General features: G+C 42.6%; 1 long non-coding RNA gene across 1 annotated transcript in view; it reads right to left on the bottom strand.

Annotated features, from left to right (window-relative positions):
• LOC135106480 (uncharacterized) overlaps nt 1-8,011 on the bottom strand; it is a 61,159-nt gene extending 53,148 nt beyond the window's left edge. The window contains exon 1 of the long non-coding RNA XR_010271333.1: nt 6,892-8,011. This is a non-coding gene — a long non-coding RNA (uncharacterized LOC135106480). The remainder of the gene's footprint in view (nt 1-6,891) is intronic.
• Between the last annotated feature and the right edge of the window lie 8,471 nt (nt 8,012-16,482).

Here is a 16,482-nt window from a genome sequence, read left to right as displayed (position 1 = left end):
ATTATAGGCAACTTTTGAAACTGGATACTTATTTGAGGCAATAACCAGAGCGATGCTTAGTGACCAGATAAAAGAGAGAGAGAAAAAAAGCCATTATCTTCCTAAATCACACAATTGAGTTTTACGTGGAGAGCTTGATTGTTATTTGTGGCGGCATTATAGACCGTCTCTGGTTTCATTTAGGGCTGGTGGCAGTGTAACAGGTGTTGATCTTGATACAGGACTGTTCTCAACATAACGATAGTGTTTATCCTGTATTCTGGAAACGCTGCATGACACAAACAGCAGTATGTAATCACCATACCCACCGTTTTCTTCAACTTTATGAGAGGCAGGTAGCTGATGATAATGTACATAACTCCACTGACATAGTGAACCACTGACAAGAACAGACGAGTGTCACCAGTAATTAGGAGCAGCACGGAAATACAAGATCAGACGTAGTGTGTCAAATCCCAGACAGCCTCCAGCCGCCGAACACTCCACATGCCTCCATTCTCATCCCGCTACTCACTATCGTACAAAATGGAAACAGGAACAAAATCTTAAAATTTCTCCTTCCCGTGAAAGGCATCCCAGCCAGGCAGATAAGAGCAGTTCTCAGCAACAAACTGTCAAGATAAGACGAACAAATTTACGAAACTCTCTAATACTGCACTGAAAACACGCACCAAGAAAAATGAAAATTTCAGATGATTGTTTTCATATTAGGTCATCGATAGAATCCATCACGGAAATCATTACTGGCAAACTCTCTCTCTCTCTCTCTCTCTCTCTCTCTCTCTCTCTCTCTCTCTCTCTCTCTCTCTCTCTCTCTCTCTCTCTCTCTCTCTCTCTCTCTCTCTCTCTCTCTCTCTCTCTCTCTCTCTCTCTCTCTCTCTCTCTCTCTCAGCCTTGATACCTTTTGATTAGAATTCGTAAGATAACTCGAAGCGAAATAGATCCTGTTTGTCAAACCTGAGACTCCGTAACAGCAAACTTTCCTTCTCATTATGTATTTGTGGGGTTTGTAGCTCGTCTTGTCTTCCCGAAACACTGTAGCCTACTATTTCTTGGTGAGCATAAAGGTGTGTCTTAATTTTTCATAAATAAATGTAGACTGGCCTAGACCCTCTCAAGGTGTCAATTCATATAGAGTACAGCCAAAAAGGGACCATCCAAAATTTAAGAAATGTCTGCGGGTCATGTCTTGGATGCTAGCAATCAATAATTATCCATTTCATTGCTATGGCCACCCAGAAAGGTGTGAAAAAGTTTACAAGGACAGGGAGAGAGAGAGAGAGAGAGAGAGAGAGAGAGAGAGAGAGAGAGAGAGAGAGAGAGAGAGAGAGAGATGAAATAAACTAAGTTAATTTTCTTTCTTCAAAGCTAGAGAGCTATTTAAGAGATAAGTGCAAAAATAAGGGTCCATATATTTACAGATAACCACTGGAAAAACATGTTTAGCAGTGAAAGGATTAACGCTTCGTATATCTATCCCCAACAACTCGAGCAAACTTTACCACCACATAAGAAATTACACTAAACCTCCATAATGTTTTTGCCATAGGAGATATATAATTATAGGCACTGAGTTCTCATCGATATTGTTGTGGAGGTACATGACTTCATAATTATCACGTATTGAAAGCAGCAGTCACGAACTTTCACCATCTCGGAACATAACTGAAGTCTTGGTCAGTCTTTCCCTTTCCTTCCATCAGTCTTCCCAATTAATATATATTTCGGTGCTGGTCTCCTGTGTCCTTTTCTCTCCATCAATTCTTTCTCATAAACATTCCATTTTCATCGAACTCTCTCTCTCTCTCTCTCTCTCTCTCTCTCTCTCTCTCTCTCTCTCTCTCTCTCTCTCTCTCTCTCTCTCTCTCTCTCTCTCTCTCTCTCTCTCTCTCTCTCTCTCTCTCTCTCTCTCTCTCTCTCTCTCTCTCTCTCTCTCTCTCTCTCTCTCTCTCTCTCTCTCTCTCTCTCTCTCTGTCCATAAATTCTTCTCAACAGACATTCTTTCTTGATCCATTCATCTCTCTATTTCTTCCCATCAATTCCGGCCAGCAAACATTCCTGGTCGACCTCTCTCCCTTTACTTCCATCAATTCTTCCTGGCAAACATTCCTCTTTGGACAATCTCCCTTTTCTTTTACTTTCCATCAACTCTGCAGCAAATATTCCTTCCATGTCCTCCAGCTCTTAAGAATGTGTTCCGTGAATCTGGCTGGTTTCCTTTGATGTCTGAATGTGAGAGCAAGTAGATGAAATATTCAGTGATGACAGTACATGCACTTGTCGTTGCCGTGAACAGATACAGTCTTTACGCAGTTATTAGATGACTTGATAACTGGGACGTACTAGTCGTTGAGAGAGAGAGAGAGAGAGAGAGAGAGAGAGAGAGAGAGAGAGAGAGAGAGAGAGAGAGAGAGAGAGAGAGAGAGAGAGAGAGAGAGAGAGAGAGAGAGAGAGAGAGAGAGAGAGAGAGAGGAAAATTGACGAGCTTAATATGTAACCATATCAAAATTTGTATTCTTAAATATTTCGTCGTCTCATCTCTTACCCTTATCAGGCCGCAGTGGAAGTTATTCGGGTTTAGAACTGTCAGAGGAGTTTTCATGATCTTAGCGATAGTTTAAGAAGGATTCCGCATAATCAACACGAAAAACAGCCTTTAGAATGCTGTTGTCGTGTGTTTGTGTGTGTTGGAGATTGTCCTGGTGAGAGATCAAAGTGCAAATTCGAGTGCAAAAGAGACTTTTTTTTTTATCTGAACAGTGTCTTGAATGAAGCCTTTGTTTTTAAATTTCGCTATAAAGAAAATTTTTCCTTTGAAACTTTTTAAGAATACTCGATAACAAGCCTGTTCCACGAACTTTAATGAGAAACAATAGAATTCAATATTAAGCTTATGCTAGAATTTAAGTGCAAGTAAAGAAGTCTCGATGACAATCCGATTCTTCATTACTTCTTAGAGGTGAGGATTAAAAAGATACGGTAATTAGCATATTAAGAGAAGACCATAAAAGACCTGTTCCACATTTCTATAACAAGTGCCGGCGAAGAAATCTCCATCACAAGTTTATTCTACAAGAAAATTCAGGGAAAGAAGACTCCATAACAAGTATACATATTGCAAGGCTGTTACGCTAGTGAAAAAAAAGGCTTACATCCATGTTCTTTAAAACGTTTCACTGTCTCGTGTCATCTGTCTAGCGGGTTCTGTTGAAAGTTACTGCGATTGTAGTGATAAGGTGGCAATGATTGTGCACCATGAGGAATGAAAAAAAAAATATGAAAACCCGACTAATATTTATTGCCTTTATAAATAATCCTGATGGGAGAATAAAGCGTTCAGTTAATAATACTAGACTCAATAACACGCCTGTACCTAAAATCTATACAATTGAATACTCAGACTGATCAAAAGTTACAGGCGTTCATTAGCAAGAACACCTCGTGCACCGTCTTCTTGTTGTTGCGGTGCGAATCTCAACCAGAGACGGTCATTAATTAAAGTTTAAGGTTCAGAGATGTTCATTACGTTTTTTTTTTTTTTTTTATTCATGTAAGCCTTGGGAAGAAATGATGGCAAAGAAATCTGTAGATTGGTAAGGTACTACCATAAGTTTGAGCTTTATTAAAGAGAGAGAGAGAGAGAGAGAGAGAGAGAGAGAGAGAGAGAGAGAGAGAGAGAGAGAGAGAGAGAGAGAGAGAGAAAGAGAAAGGGGGAACAGTCATATTCATGAATTTTCAGTGTGTGTGTGTGTGTGTGTGTGTGTGTGTGTGTGTGTGAAAAATTCTCTCTCTCTCTCTCTCTCTCTCTCTCTCTCTCTCTCTCTCTCTCTCTCTCTCTCTCTCTCTCTCTCTCTCTCTCTCTCTCTCTCTCTCTCTCTCTCTCTCTCTCTCTCTCCCACCACCCTCTCCCTCGCTCCCCCCTCTCCCTCCCTCCCTCCCTCCCTCATCTGTAAACACCCTCAAACAAAGAGACAGAGGAAGAAAAAGGAAAAAAAAAAACACCCACTGACAAATAGTTTCACAGCAGGATGCATTCTTACCGAAAAATGAGCCGTTCAAACTTGGCGGTCGAGGAGCATCAGGGAGGAGCAGCAACAGGGGAGCGATTCAGGAGCTTGCATCAAAAGTAGCACCAAACACACATCACCAATCACCACTCCACTCCGCCGCTTTGTCGCTTTACATATTGCTCTTCAGCGCTCAGTACTACAACGAACGCCGTATCCTTCATTACACGGGTTCCCAGGCAGAGCAAGGGAGTGCATTTTCACTTTGCCTGCTCAGCTACTGCATTTCCTTCCTTCGTTGTGTGATGACTCTCGTATGTCAGTCCTTTGTTTTATAATGACTGACACTCGTATTTCTGTCTTTTGTTATTTAATGGTTATAGCTCTCACATTTCATTCCTTTCTTGTATAAAGACTTTTAACTCTTGTATTTCAGTCTGTTGTTGTATAATGCCTATGATTCGTTATCTCATTTGAGCAACCCTTCAAGATTTCACTGGTGGTGTTTTTCAATTGATTATGACTCACATTTCAGTCCTTTGTTATTTAATGATTATGGCTCGTTATTTCATTCAAGTAACCCATGAGGATTTCAGTAAGCAAAAATATAACTACATGCACTTATTGGTTTGAACTGTTTGTCATTCGTGGTGTCTTCTGAAGTTTCAGTACTACACTACCAGGTCACTTGATTGAACACAGGAAGCCTCAGCAGTCCAAGAGATGAACTATAAATATGTGTAGTAATTATATATCCTTCGGAGAGCTGAGCAAGTGAGGAGCGGAAACATTTCCAAAGATATGATATGGAGTCAAAAAACTATTATAGCCGTTTTCCTAATTACTGTACTTCCACGAATGGGAACTCCGTTCCTCGAGTTGTTAGTGCGGCGTAGTGCAGTTAGACAGCCCATGAAGACCATAGAATTGTTGCCGTTCGTTATCGCGCGTAATCCTCGTTATCCCGCGGCAAACAACTTCCAGGAACAGATCAAAGAAGCATCGTTACTGGACCTTCACTTCTGCAATCTAACTTCCATCATGTGCAAGACGCTTTATTTATTAACCTGATGGAAATTTGATGACTAATTCGATCGTCAGCATTTTTTTTTCAGTAGTGGAAGTCATTACTTCAATAGATAAGGTTTTGATTCCAGCCTAAAGACATTATAGTTTGAAATCATGGCGTTAAGTTTTGGTACAACCAAAGTTATCGTTAACATGCACTGCTCTGTTGAGAGAGAGAGAGAGAGAGAGAGAGAGAGAGAGAGAGAGAGAGAGAGAGAGAGAGAGAGAGAGAGAGAGAGAGAGAGAGAGAGAGAGAGAGAGAGATGAGGACAGGCATACATACATACAGACAGACAATCATATGCTAATTTTTTTACTTCATTAAGTCTTCATTTGCTTTTTAAAAACGGCCATAATTTCACTCAGATATTACTGTGTGTCACTTCAGCTCAGCAGTTTCCCGGTCGCTAATGATCAAAAGCGAGCACTCGTGAGCACCAGCGGCGGAGAGACCAACCAACCAACCAACCAATCCACCCACCCACCCAGCCATCCACCCACCCAGCCTTCCACCCACCCAGCCACCCAGCCATCCACCCAGCAACACCGCAGGCCTCTTTCTGGTGCTGCTGCTGTCGATTTGCCTAATCTTTAACCTCAGCCTATAGACAAATTAAAACATTCCATGCGTATACTCTTTCTTCTGATGTATATAAGAAAACAACTATTTCCTCATTCTACAGACGAGTTGAAATATTTTATGAATTTACTGCTTCAGATGCTTTTAAAAACACGACTGTTTCCTCACTTAAAAGTAAAGACATTCATGTGTATATATTCTCCTTCCCTAAGCCCCTCACTCCTGTTTGATACATCTTCCTTCATTCTCAGATCACTACAAGATAATATTATGTCCTTTTGTTCCACAGCCACCTCGGAACATGAAACTGGATAGGCGTTAAAAATTCAGTTCTTTGAATCCATTTTCTTTCTTGCAGGTGTTTATTAAGATTCTGTACTTTGTATCTATTGTTGTGAATTGTTGCAGATCAAATTGAAGAAATTAAGTGTGCTCGAATTCAGGCACCAAAGGAACAAAAGACGTTCAAGTGACCGCCAATTCCCTTGCCTCGAGGTCCCACAGGTACTTAGCCATTCCCTGACTTCTTTTCCAGTAGCTTAAAGTCACTTACGTGTTACGCATTCGCTTTAAATTCACATACGGCTGCAGTCAAGAAAAGCATCCGGCGATTACAGAGGTGTTCAAGAAGCACATGAATGGAATACCTACTCGCTACGCTTCAGATTACGGTTTAAGGACAGACAATCTCGGGAATCACACAGGTGTTGGCGAAATCTCTGAAGTCGTTTTGCTTATTTACTTCTAGAAATCACCAATCAGCAGCAAGGAGGTGTGATTAGCATTAACAAGTAAAAATTAATTGTTTAGACTTGTTTGGTGGCAGAAAAATGCGTTACTTATTTAATTACTTCATTGTTACTCATGATGTTTCTTCCAAACAGTTATTATCTAGTGTAGTCGTAACCAACAAAATTTATCGCCATTTGAACGAGAAGACAGTGCAGATTCGAGATGTATTTAAGTACCTCATTTCATTGCACTGAAATGTATTATACATCTCTTACTCCCCCTCCTGTCCTCCCTCCCCCACCCCTGGCTTCATCACCATTGTCATTTGGGTAAAAAGTTCGTATTGTCTTAGGTCAGTTATATGTGTCTCACTTCTGTACACAAAAAGTAGTAATATTATTAATGGAACACTGTACACCCCCTTCCCCCACCCCCACCACCACCCACAATACCACAACACCACCACCATTTGCACAGTCACGTCAGCCACCAACATCTACCTACCTGATGTCTTGGATGGTGCAGCAGATTTCACTTGTCTTCCTTTGGGGCAGGCGAGGAGGCCTCCAAGCGAATCAGGCTTGACAGAAACTAAGAAAAGTTGCGTCACCACCAGGCCACCGCGAGGCGCGAGGCGGCGGTGCGCTGGCGGGACCGAAACGCGAGACCAAGATGAAAATGTGAAAATAAAGTGCCACTGTGTATAACTGAAGCTAATATACAGACTATTTATTGATCACAAAAGGTATGTACTTTGTCTCTGGAGAGGTAAGGCAAACTGGGAAGGTGTGGAGAAGGTCACGACAAAGTTGTGACGGCAGGTGGCGCGCCGCTGCTGCCTCGACTTGAACAGTGCGAACGCGGCCGCTGACGACGCCCGACTGACCAACTCACAACGCCTCCCACTCCCTGTCTCCCTTCCCGGGCTCTCTCACCCTATCACGCGCCTCTCTTCCTCTCTCCCTCCTCTCCTTCCACACCTTTGCACGCACGATGAATGCTTGTGTCGGTGGTGTAGAGATTATTGTATTGTTGTGCGGATTGTGCTTATTGTAGTGGGGATGGAGACGATGCTGGTGCCGTCGTGGGACTGTATCGTGCTGTGCCGGCTGCTGTTCTGCCCTGATAGTGCTGCAAGTCATGTGGCCTCCAGGGGTGTGGCTCTGTTTGGCCAGGAGGGTGCATGACTGTGTTGTGTTGTATTGCGTGGTGGTTGTGTTGCTGGTTTAATCTTGTGCCTTTTGATGGAGTGCTCAGGTGATGACTGGTGTTAGTTAGTTGTGGCGATTGTGTTGGGCGTTGTGATGATTGCGGTGGTAGAAGAGTTAGTAGTGATAGTGATAACTGCGGTGGTGTGGCACTGGTGGCAATAAAGACGTGATGACGGTGCTGGTTGTGGTTGTAACTGGTTTGTAGTGATTGTTGTGATAGTTTTAGTGTTAATGATGATGATTGTGGTGGTAATGGTAGTGATAGATTTGTGATGACTAATCGTAGTGAAGCTAGCGGTGGTGGCGGCGGAAGAGTGTTGCATTGGTGGTGTATTCCCTTAAAGGATGGTGATGGCGAGGTTTCGTGAGAGTAGTGGTTTTGTTGCGTGACACAGATGCCAGGGCCGCTGTGTGTGTGTGTGTGTGTGTGTGTGTGTGTGTGCGCGCCTCAGCTGCGTGTTGCGATGATCAGATTTCCGTTGCGGTTGTCTTTCTCGTGTCGTATACGAAAGCAGTAATCGTTTTGCTTGCAAATACAGAAATACGAATCCTCCTTCGAATACAGCACTGGTATCTGTTTCGCCTTCAGATGGGAACTCATTAACTCTAAAGACCGTCGCTTACTTTACTTGAATCAGCCTGACGATATTTTTTTTATCTCCAAGACTCAAAGATTTGTATTCGTTTCACGGGAAGACAAATCCTCGCGTTACGTCAAGATTTATACTCACTTTGCCCCCTCCCCCTTTAAATGCTGGTTCTCGTTTTACGTAAAGATTGATGGGTTCTTTTTTCTACATTTACTTCAAGAGATGACGTTCTTCGTGTTCAGCCCGCATCCCAATCACCCTGAGTTTGTGCCCTCTTTAATAGGTTAGGTTAGTTAATGTGCTAATGTGTGCTGGGAAAGGTGGTCTTGTTCACGCTGCCAATACGCTTGTCACTCGTGCGTCCTCGTATTAGCACTCAGGTTACTACTACTATTACTACTACTACTACTACTACTACTACTGAGACTACAACAACAACAACCACCACCACCACCACCACCACTATTGCTACTACTAATAATAATACTATCTCCAGCACGCCTACACGACCACCACCGCTGCAACCCCGCCATTGCAATAATTATGTACGCATATCCACATCATGATACATGCAGTAATTACGTACATGAAAACAGTTGCGCTTATTACCCTTTTCTTGTAGTAGTAATAGTAGTAGTAGTAGTAGTAGTAGTAGTAGTAGTAGTAGTAGTAGTAGTAGTAGTAGTAGTAGTAGTAGTAATGGTTGTGATAACAATAATAATGGTAATAATAATGATGATGATGATAATAATAATAATAATAATAATAATAATAATAATAATAATAATAATAATAAGATAGAAACGTAACAGTAATTATATTCCACCTGTGATGAAATAAGGCAAGCAGAATGCAAAATTTATGGTGTTAATTAGTAGGAGGAACCTCATTACTTTATGCATATCTTTGTATGATTAAGCTTGCCGTAACATGTACGCATGTCTTGTTTGTGGGTGTTTATTACTCTCTCTCTCTCTCTCTCTCTCTCTCTCTCTCTCTCTCTCTCTCTCTCTCTCTCTCTCTCTCTCTCTCTTACACTAATTAATTTAAGTGACTCTTCGTGTTTTAACTTACGAGATAATTTACTAAGTTTTTCGTAGGCGGTGTTATAACCTCAGCGTGCCAGGCGAGCGTCAGGGCGGCCTTGCTTCCTTCAGGGGGCGCCACTCGAGGGTCACGGAGTCAGGTAGGTGTTCGTTACCCGCCGCGTACCTTGGAGTAGATCATGGCCGCGGCAGGAGGTGTGTGTTTGCTTGCCACTTCCAAACTCTGACTTAAGCCAGTTAATTTGTGACGGTGCGGCTTGACTTAGCTGGCAACTACATGCGTTTAATTAAATTGGTGGAACGATCTATTGGGTGTTGTTCTGAGACGAAAGTGAACATTCCGCTGTGGTGGCGTGGCGCAGGCAGCAGCCGCACCACCACCACCATGCACCACCAACAACAACAGCCACCGCGGCCTGCAGTGGTCAGCAGGTTTAGTGTTTTGTGAGTGTCGCGGCGCCAGGCATTCATTTCCATCTAGGCCGCGATGACTGCACGAAACTACACCGTCTGGCCGTTTGCTGGCCCGTCATGACGCGCCTCCCCGCTAGGTAATTTTTTTTGTTGTAATTCTCAAAGCTTCATTTGTTTCATTTTGTGTCGTGACCTTAAGCTGGATGCTTCACTACGCAGCCCAGGACGGAAGACTCTCCCACAGCTTCCCCCCCCTCCTTTCCCCCACCTTCCCTCCTTCCCTCAGTAATGCGAGTATAGCTGCCTGGCACCCCTCACCAAAACCCTGTATAATTTTGCAGTATGTTTAAAAGGCCTTTTCCCTTGACACATTAGACCCGACAAGTGGAGCGCCTGGCCGGCGGGTGCAGGACACGAGGGGAAGGAAGTTCAGCTTAATGATGTTATAATTTCTCCATGGAAAGTCCGAGAGTTCCAGCTTCAAGTCTGACGAGCTGAGCAATGCATTTTCTTTCTCGTGAAGGTTCTCATAAAGATGTATTAAAAAAATATATATATTTGTTGGTTTTTATGTAAATCTTTCCCCACTTCTCCATAACAACATTATTAAAAATCTAGAACAATTTTTGATCACTTGTATAATAGCACTTTTATTATTTGCACAACGAGGCATGGTTGAATTCGAGCTGTACGATTCTCCTTCAGCGTCTGTCAGTTCCTGGAACTCGTCACCAGCGAAGGGACACTGTACCGTATTGACCTGCGTGAGCTGAGACATTATGCTGAGAGAGAGAGAGGAGAGAGAGGAGAGAGAGAGAGAGAGAGGAGAGGAGAGAGAGAGAGAGAGAGATCCATCTCGCCTCCCACTCCTCCCAACAGTTACTCAAAGGCAGTCGCTGAGAAGAAGTGGGCAGACATCAGGGTATATTGGTAACATTGACTGTGGCTTTCGCGAAGAGCGAGGAGGGAAAAGGGGGAAGAAAACTCTTTAGCCTTTAGGGAAAATATTGACGGCATATTCTTGTCTCACCACTACGACTGCACCTTCACTATACTTTCGAAAAGGCTTTAATTAAAGTTACACGGCTTATTTTTTATCGTTACAGTGAAAGGTTAACAAGATTCATACATTATCAAGAGGGGGAAACACTCTTGAAAACCCTGTTAATCATCTCTATGGCCTTTGAAAATAGTCGTTGTGAGAAAGCAAGGCGTTTCAGACGAAGGGCCATAATGATATGCTGCTTTCACTCTCCCTCTCTATTTTCTGGTATTTATTAAAGAATTATGGGCTCTGACCTCTACTCGTACCGTAAATCCAAGCAGAAATGCCGGAATTATACAGTAGAAATGAATGGGTAGTTACGGTATAAAGGAGATATAGGCGTTGTAACCTCTGTGTTCACTATATATTAAGACGGAGGAAATTAGAGAGAACACCTGAATTATAACACCTGTTAGAGAGAGAGAGAGAGAGAGAGAGAGGAGAGAGAGAGAGACGAGAGAGAGAGAGAGAGAGAGAGAGAGAGAGAGAGAGAGAAACTAATGAATATGTAAAAGAGAAGTAAGCGAAAGAGCAGGAAGCATAATTCGTTTCATAGCACCCCCTAAGTCGTGCTATATAAAGCTCCAAACTGCATTGCTTTTTAGCCTCCCCTTACAGAGCGGGCAAGTCTGGGGGTGTTTTGTGGCCCGTTGGTTTACGACGTGTCACGGGCGGGGTGGAAGGCCTCTCTCCTCAAGCCCTCCCTAATGTCGGTGCGCGAGGCCACGGGTTTGAAGCAGCTTGACACAGTTTAGATCAGGAAGTCTGGTAACTTTCTCCATTTTTCATTTGATATTTGCGTCGTTCTCTTATGTGCTCGGAATTTATCAGTTGTCATGTTCCGTTAGGAGATTGTCCGGTCAGTGAATCAGAGAGAGAAAAGTATAAAAAAAATACATTGGAAGTAAATGCGGAAGTTTTGTAGACTTCTAAGAAAGGACAAGTAGAGCGTCAGCGATGGAGAGAAACAGAAAGATATAAGTGTTTTAACCTCTGTGTTTGCTATATATTGAGACAGAAATTAGACAGAACTTGAAAAATAAGGCCTGCAGAGAGAGAGAGAGAGAGAGAGAGAGAGAGAGAGAGAGAGAGAGAGAGAGAGAGAGAGAGAGAGAGAGAGAGAGTCAATTATTCTTAAGCCCCTCACTAAAACAGTCCAGGAAGGGGACGTACTAGGCTCACAGGGCGGCTGGTCCACTTCATGGCATTCTTGTGACTAGTTAAGACTCAGCGGGATTGAAATAAATTAATAAAGATCTCCGTATAATTATGAACCATCGTCTGCCATGAAGGAGGATGGCGTTATAGCGAGCAGGGATCTACACGAATTAAAACAGGGAGGCGTGGCGTGTGTGGCGGCGGGGGCGAGATAACGCTGCCTGTGACCTTCTCCTGTATGAAGGGAGGATTGAAGGTAGCGAGGAACAGGGGATCATAGAAAGAGAAGCAGGTATTTCGTATAATCTTACCTTTTATATACGTGCGTTTATACCTTTCCGTGCTGGGTGGACAGGTGAGGATGGAGATGAGTGTTCAATAGGGGATCATAGAAGTTAGGCAGGTTGTTCTCTGATACGCTGACAGTCTCCCTCCAAAAACTGACAATGAATAGATTTTGAGCAGATTGGGGAAAGCCAGCATTGAGGGGGAAAACGCTCAACAAAGTGGGTGAGAGTGTGGTGTGTTACTGCACTCTGAGGAGGCAAATGTTTCACCACCTCCCCGGTAAATACAGCATGAGTACACTGGTTAGGCGGGGTGTGGCTGCCAGATGTTGCGGGATATTCGGTACGTTCTGGAACCCTAGGGAATTTTAGGTGAGCTCTCCTGGAATAGTTCATGCAGCGCACTTGTATCCGGATGTCTAACGCTTCCTATGTACTCGGGTATATGGTACGTAAAATGATGTTCTAGGTGTCAGTGAGAGATACACTGCTATAGTGGTTTTGTTTTGTATATTGTCTGGTAGGTTTAGATTAGCTTAGGTTAGGGTAGGGTAGGGTAGGGTAGGGGATAGGATAGGATATGGTAGTAGTCAAGGAGAGCGATTGAGAGATACAAAATAACATCAGGTAAAGGGCAAAGCTTTCCCCTCATTTTTTTTCTTTTTTTTTATGCAAACGTTAGATTTTCCGAGATCAGTAGTTAATCAGCTTGAGGGACATGAGAGGGTACCGTATTAGAAATATCATTAGAAGAATATCCTTAATGTAAGAGATGGGAACAATGAACTCGGCTATATTGAGCGTAGGGATGCCAATAAACTCAGGAAAATTCCATCTACCGTCCACTCAACTCATTGCATGGATTGGAACGTAGAAAGAGAAATTCGACGCATATAGTGGCAGTTTTATATAAGAACATAAGAAGTAAGGGAAGCTGCAAGAACCCATCAGGCTTACATGTACCAATCCATCTATGAAACGTATCCTACCAATTTCCAGTTGCTATCCTCATCCATAAATCTTTCTCATCTTTTTCTAAAGCTTCCAAACGAGTCGGCACTAACCTGATCGTGAGGTTTATTCTGTATATCTACCATAAGAACATCCAGTCTACTATAAGAACATTTCATCTACCATAAAACAATCCAGCTTTTCATAAGAACATTAATTTACCATAAAGAAAAAGGAAAATTCTCCATACGAACACAAGGACACGTCACTTAAGTACAGAAGACCAGCTAGTAGGGACTGTCTATTAACGACATGCTAGGAGAATTATACACACACGTTGTAATGCACTCAGTCGTAAGAGCTTCACCTTCCCTGCATCACCTGTCATCCCTCTCCATGTTATTCAAAACACCTCACACTGTTCAAACAAGTAGCGCACGTTAGCTGCAGGAAAGAGGAAGTCCCGCGGTGTATAGGCCTTCCTTCAACCACGGAGATATTTTTGTTATAAAGATTCTGATGGTGACGGGTGGCGGTAGACGTTGCTTGAATTTGGGTTTACAGAGAGAGAGAGAGAGAGAGGAGAGAGATGAGAGAGAGAGAGAGAGAGAAGAGAGAGAGAGAGAGGAGAGAGAGAGAGAGAGAGAGAGAGAGAGAGTTACAGTACAGCTTGAAATGCACTTGTTGCGTCATGCATTCACTCACTCACATAAATCAACATAATCCTCAACGCTGCCACCAATTATATTTTCATTTTGTGCTTTAGGGGGATTTGGCTCTCTCTGGCACACACTTGTTTGTTACTATCATTATTATTATTATTATCATTATTATTAGTAGTATTATTATTATTAGTAGTAGTAGTAGTAGTAGTAGTAGTAGTATAGTCGATCAGTTTTGTATTGTGCATTAAAATGAGTGTACCAATCTGCAAACGTGTGGAAACCCTTTTGTGATATTAAAATCCCACTTAGCCATCGTGATTAAGAACGGGAATTAAAGTACCTGTGCGTAATTTAGCTTCCTGCCCCCCCTCTCTCTCTCTCTCTCTCTCTCTCTCTCTCTCTCTCTCTCTCTCTCTCTCTCTCTCTCTCTCTCTCTCTCTCTCTCTCTCTCTCTCTCTCTCTCTCTCTCTCTCTCTCTCAAAATCGTTTGCATGTTCTCCTTTACGTCTACTCTTTTCCTGTTTCAATACATGAGTCCTCCTCCTCCTCCTCCTCCTCCTCCTCCTCCTCCTCCTCCTCCTCCTCCTCCTCCTCCTCCCTCCTCCTCCTCTATTTTCCTCCAAATTCTCCTCTTCTTCATTCACCTCCTCCTCCTCCTCTGCCAAAATCCTCCTCTTCTTCTGCATTGCATCGTATTCAGCAAAAAAAAAGGACCCCGAAAACCTACCAAAAGATCTCCAGCGACTCCTTATTCTTGTCTCATACTCGCCAAAGTTGAGCCCGAGATTCTCCTCAATTTTTTGCTCCCTTTAAATTGGTTTCCTGAAGAATTTACGGGAGTTTCCGGAGAATGCGTGTGGCGGGAAACCTGTGGATGGACACTGAGGGATTGATTTCCTCTCAATGGTAAGTAAGGAAACATGTGTTTGCGTTCTTCCCTCAGTTGGTAGTCGTGAGTGAATGGACATCGACGTCGGGGCTTTTTAAAGGTGCTGGTTGCTTTTCCTGATTTACGTAAAGGTGATTGGCCCGTCTTTTTTTTTTCTTTTTGTTTGTTTTCTTTGATCGTGGTGAAAGGATTGAAAACTACCCGTCTATTTCTCTCTCTTTTGCTCAGACACTCTCACACGTCATTGCAGAACTTCACATTTTCATTCCTCTTCACTTTTTCTTGCATTCACGGGGCAGTTACACAGATCCATTCATTTCACTTTACCTACCCCTTTCCTGTTGCCCACACTGGTAAAATCCTGAATTAGTAAAATTATAAATGACGTTTTAGTTTCATACGTCGTAGAATCTTTTAATCGATATGTTTTGCTGTAAGTTCCGGTGAATTTTAGCTGTCATCTCGAGGTAGAACAACTGAACTCAAGCAATACCCAACCGTTATGAGACTTGTCTCTCTCGCCTTTATGGTAAACATTTCCCTTGGGGTGGCCAGGGATCGATTAGAATTCAATCCTGTCTGGTAGTGACAACATAACACATTTCAGACAGCATACGGAATTATACTGTGCAAGAATGTAAATAAAATCACTAAGATTTGAATTAATCTATCACTCCTTTGTCAGCGGTGTCTTTCGAGATTATACTCTTAACTCGCACCAGACAATTTCACTTAAGTCTGGGGAGTAGCCATAGTGGTGGAAAGGTTTAAGGGCTCCCCAATATCACTTCGATATGATTGCGTATATTGGGGACTCGGGGTGCTTGTTGTGCCTCATTTGTCAAGTAGTACAGGTATGATCGCCTTACCTGGCAATCTTGTCTATTAAGTCTGTGGACTATTTTGCATTTATGTATTATAAATTAAATATTTTATATTTTACCTTGGAGTTGAGCTTTGGCAAAATGAATTTCACATTGTATCATATATCCAATGTGATAATAAAGCTTTCTTATCTTATCTTATTTTATGAGGTCACGGATGAAAAATATGATGCTGTGAGAGGCCGTGTGTGGAAGTCAGATGTCCAGGTTCGCAGAGAAGAATGGATGTTTTATTACGGTGGTCCAGAAGTGAATTTACGAGTATGTTGTGTTTCCGTGACCCAGGAGTGATGCACGTTCCATTTCCATACACGCCACGCCGCACAGCCAGGGTGGAGTGTTGTGTTTTGCACTTGCCGCATAAGAGAAAATTGATTAAAAGGAGAAGTAGTGAACATCAAAGGCTGAGTTTCACTTATTAAAAATATTGATCTTACCTGTGTGTGTGTGTGTGTGTGTGTGTGTGTGGGTGAGTGTGGGTGGGTGTGTATGTGTGTGTTTACTCTCATATACGCAAGCGGATGTGGAGTAATTGACCTTGATCATTTAATTCCCATGCGAGTATCAAAACGAACGCCACTTTGTCGATTAACCGTATTAATGCTAATTGGGGATATACGTGCTAATTCCTGGAAGACATCACCATACATTAACGCCAGGCAGATTAAAGCCGGGAGGGAGAAAGACTGTTAAGCTGCGAGACAAGCGAGGAGGCAACCTGCTCTCCTCACTCACTTCACTTGGTAGTCGATACAAGTTTTCACAAAGGATAATAAGCAACCTCGAATCCTAGGTTATTTTAGATCTCTGCTGTACACAAATCAACACATATTCGCAAGCACTTCTTGGGTCGTATTTCAGCTACTTTTAACTACTTCTAGTAATATTTACAAAAAAAAAAAATGTTTAGCGATGTTTTCGTGATTTTGTTGACAATGTCACAAGGATTCTGCAC

Source organism: Scylla paramamosain, chromosome 2 (assembly GCF_035594125.1).
Source record: "Scylla paramamosain isolate STU-SP2022 chromosome 2, ASM3559412v1, whole genome shotgun sequence".
Lineage (NCBI taxonomy): Eukaryota > Metazoa > Arthropoda > Malacostraca > Decapoda > Portunidae > Scylla > Scylla paramamosain.
Note: the sequence above shows the minus strand (reverse complement) of the source record. Positions and strands in the feature narration are given on the sequence as shown.